Below are 4558 nucleotides of genomic sequence, written 5' to 3'. Positions count from 1 at the left end.
GGTGTTTATTGAGTACTTATTAGGTAACAGGTATCATGCATAGGTTTCACAGGTAACCTTTTAGTATTTTCTTCAACTAGAATGTCATGTAAGCTCCATGAGAGTAGAGACTTTATTTTGTTCACTGCTGTGTCGGAATCAATGCCTGGCACTTAGATGGCACTCACTGCATGAATGAATGAATGATTACATTCTGGAGAAGAATTTCAAGGCGCTCTTGCTCTGGGTCTTACAATGAGATGCTGAGGAAGTTTTAGGCCCTTCCTCTTCTTCAGAGTGCAGCAGACATAGCACATACCTCTTTCTTGTTATTGCTGACTGCTCTGTAGATACTCCAGGCATTGTTAGAGGGACAGTTTCTTCTCTTTATTGTATTTTCCACCCTCCCCATCTCCTTGGTGGGCAGGTGGTTAGAGGAGGGAAAAAGGGGGGTGAGGAGAAAAGAAAACTTTATCTTGCCATTCATCCATGACTTCATTTACATTTAGTTCTTACAACAACCCATTTTACAGAAGAGGAAACTGAGACTCAGAAAGATTAAGTAGTTGTCAAGGCTTGTGGCAAGTCAATGTCAAGGAGCCTCAGCCCCCAGAGCTGTGCTCTTACGCATTACACTAGATGGCAAGGCAAAGAATGCACTATCATTACTTTGCATTTTTTTCTGTTGTTTCACTTACCCCATCTCTAGGGATAGGACAATGTTTAGAGCAGGTTCCCTACTGTCTAGGGGGATATTTAAAAGCATGCCAAATATTTTGACAATGAATTCAAAGCAAAAGATCACATTATTTTCTGTCTTGGAATTGACAGTGAACTGGCTCGAGTTCATTATTACTAACAGTTGGCTCAGTGGTGAGGAATATTGGGCCATGAAGCTTATTTGGGCACAGGGTGTTTGTTGTTGTCCAACTGCTTACCTCCTTTGGGGTTGTCAAGGAATAGGGGTTTGTTAGTGCCTATTGCATATCCGGTGCTTAAGCAAGTTACTGAGTGGGGAGGGACAGGAAGGATTAAAATTGCAGCAGAAGTCCTGCTTAATCTGACTGCACTGATGGCTGGCAGCTACTGAAGAGAATAATAATAAAGAAGACTACTACCAGACCATCCTGGCTAATATGGCAAAACCCTGTCTCTACTAAAAATACAAAAAATTAGCCGGGCGTGGTGCCGGGCGCCTGTAGTCTCAGCTACTCGGGAGACTGAGGCAGATTTGTGAACCCAGGAGTCAGAGGTTGCACTGAGCTGAGATCGCGCCACTGTACTCCAGCCGGGGTAACAGAGCAAGACTTCATCTCAAACAAACAAACAAACAAACAAACAAAACTACCCAAAATGTTTTGGTTTTTTTTTTCTTTGGTGTCTCAAAATCAGTAAAACTTTATTCGCTTCCATTATTTCGCCATTAACAGAAAACTGGAGAAAGCAAAAATATTTTGTGTTTACAAAGACAAACGGCCTCTTTACCCAGAGATCAAAACCTCAAATGACAAGGGGGAAGATAAAAGCGTCCTCCCCCACATCCCTTGAGCTGACCCTTGTCGTCTTAGACAAAGCCTTCAGTCCACTGGCCGGGGACCCTGTCTATGGCCAATTCAAGAAGAGGGCTAAGAAATTAGACCCATCCATTCCCGAGATATAAAGTTGAACAGAAGCTACACCAAGGGTCAAGTGTCTGTATTTTACAGGACACAGTAACCAGGTGGCTACTTATTAAAAAAAAAACAAGATTCATTTCAGGCACAACATTTTATTTATTTTTTTGTTTTGTTTTAAATCAGTAAAAGAAACCGGGTCCTAGAAGCTGCAGTGATCTAAGCAGCAGCAAGTTTGTGCATTCATTTTGTTGTTGTTGTTTTTGTTTAAATATGTTTAAATTATCACACTGCTGGCACTCCTCATTTGCATGAAATTCTGCACCATACTTACTAATTGTAGTAAAGTTACCCCCCAACCCACGAAAAAAAACCTACTCTGTAAGATAATTTTCACTGAAATATAACCAAACTTCTTTAAGTGGATTGTGACAAGATTATAAATGATATGAAAAATAACATTTTAAAATTTGGCCATCAACTTTAAGAAATGGTTTGCCTATACAAATCTTTNTATTTATTTTGTTTGTTTTGTTTTTAAATCAGTAAAAGAAACTGGGTCCTAGAAGCTGCATTGATTCAAGCAACAGCAAGTTTGTGCATTCATTTTTTTTTGTTTTTGTTTAAATACGTTTAAATTATCACACTGCTGGCACTCTTCATCTGCATGAAATTCTGTACCATACTTACTAATTGTATTAAAGTTACCCCCCAACTCAATAAAAAAACCTACTCTGGAAGATAATTTTCACTGAAATATAAACAAACTTCTTTAAGTGGATTGTGACAAGATTATAGATGACATAAAAAATAACATTTTAAAATTTGGCCATAACTTTAAGAAATGGTTTGCCTATACAAATCTTTGTAATTTTTAAAAGATAATATATTCTACCCTCATATGGTCCTCAGAATTAAAGCATAATGAACAGGAAGAAAAAGAAAAAGAATGCAACTTAGCACTAAGGCAGAACATCTTGTCAGAAGTAATTAATGAAGGTAGAGTACATAATGAAAAGTGCAGAATTTCATAGGGCCAACAAGATAACAGTCTATATTTTTCACTTACACAGGCAAAGTGGATTTTGCAATTACCAGTTGCGTTAAATGCTCTAAATAAAGCTCCTAAAATTGACACTATAAGGCGCCACCTTAAGTTTTCCAGGCTGAACTGTGCATTATTTTGAAATGGTTTTCTTAAATTTATTTTTTTTTTAAACATAACACGAGGAAGGTGTTAAAACTGGTGTAATAGCTCAATAGAATAAGTATTCCAGATTCGGGAGGGATGAAGAGGGAGATATTCAGAACCCTTCACCAGATTCTCCCCAACTTGATCATAGTGGATTAAAGATATGTTTTGTGGATGTGATTAGTCGATGACATCAGCTTGACAGATCTTTCTTTCTGCACCAAACCCCATTGAGTTATCTGGTCCCCTTAGCTGATGAAAAACCATTAGGTGAGGAGCACTGGCATCATCCAGAGTGATGTTCTTCAAACGATTGACCAACCAATCAGGTCAAGGAGCTGCAACAGCCTTGGGGCCCTCATAGACTCGCCAAACATTACAGGCACTGCACTTGCCAGTGCGCTGATGAAGAATCACTGAGAACTCCACCTCATCTCCTGCCTGTAGCTCACTGTCATCCTGAACTTCTTTCACATGGAAAAAGAGCTTCTGGCTATCTCCTACTTTATAGTTAATGAAGCCAAACTGATATTTCACACATTCCACTGTGGCCCTAAGTGGGGATGTGATGTTGTAAGCCATAGTTTGTGCATTTTGGCCCAGGACACACAATTGGAACTTGAAGCTTTCCCCTTTCTGCAGGCAATCCCTATTGTTGGCAATCCCAACGACACCAAATGGATAGACATCACCTTTCATATCGCCCCCCTCCACAATCTCAATCATTCCTTGGTACTCACTCTGTGTTGGATCAACACTCCTCAGGGGGCGAATGACTTTGCCTGAGTAAATGGTGGGATCAGCTTCCTGAGTAATGCCATTCACTGAGTGTGTTTTGTTCACTTTTTCTGCACTGACTTTATTGCCTTTGCCTTTGGACAAGCTATACTCGACCATGACCCCCAGTTCCACGCTGTCAACATCACCAAAGAACTCACTATAATGGAAAAAGTTTTCCTTATCATGATTGGCTGTTTCAATAAATCCAACGTTTTAATTGTACATATACCTGAAGTTAATATGTAAACATATAAATTCATATAAATACATATACATATAAATTCATTTGCCAGTTTTTCATGGAAAGCTAAGACCTGTGCTTTGGTTCTAGATCAGCTGATAAGAGTTATGTATGATCTTTCTGGAAAAAATCATATCCATAGTGAATAATCTATTATTTCCAGCTTTGGTTTCTTTCAAGTGACTCAACAACATAAAGACAGTTTTCATGCAAGCTGACTGTGGATGACTTGCAGATTTTTCATACATTTCCCCCTACATTATTTGATTGTCTTTCTCACATCTAATTTGAGAGTGAAGTTTTTGTGTATGTGTGGTTCAATTTTATGTGTCTTTTCACAGCATTCAAATCAGTTTTTGTAGAAACAGTTTTTTAATTCACATGCTCTAAATTTATCTATTAAGTGAAAGCACTACTGGTGTAAGGACGTAGGGCAACAAACATGGCTGATCCTTGGCAAGCTCATAACTCAAGGGAAGAAGTAGACACAGAGTGGCTTCCTAGCTGAGAGACTTCTCTATGCCATGGGCATGGAGCAGTAAGTTTTCTAGAGGAAATGGAGATCATAAGTAAATTTGGAGAGTCAGCTAAGTGGAGGTTGAATAAGGGAGCTTCTACTACATGTGTGCCCGAGACATGTCACTATTCTAGTCCTCCAGAATCTCACAACATATTGGGAATATGTCCTAGAAATGTGACCCCATATGCCTTACTCATAATCCACAGAGGTCTCCTCCCCTCAATCACTGTTGA

The 4558-nt window shown here is 39.1% G+C and overlaps 1 pseudogene; it reads right to left on the bottom strand.

Annotated features, from left to right (window-relative positions):
- Positions 1-2964: 2964 nt before the first annotated feature.
- On the bottom strand, positions 2965-3774 carry LOC108541128 (cold shock domain-containing protein E1 pseudogene; annotated as a pseudogene).
- Between the last annotated feature and the right edge of the window lie 784 nt (positions 3775-4558).

Source organism: Rhinopithecus bieti, unplaced genomic scaffold, assembly GCF_001698545.2.
Source record: "Rhinopithecus bieti isolate Rb0 unplaced genomic scaffold, ASM169854v2 scaffold_18354, whole genome shotgun sequence".
In the NCBI taxonomy this organism is placed as follows: domain Eukaryota; kingdom Metazoa; phylum Chordata; class Mammalia; order Primates; family Cercopithecidae; genus Rhinopithecus; species Rhinopithecus bieti.
Note: the sequence above shows the minus strand (reverse complement) of the source record. Positions and strands in the feature narration are given on the sequence as shown.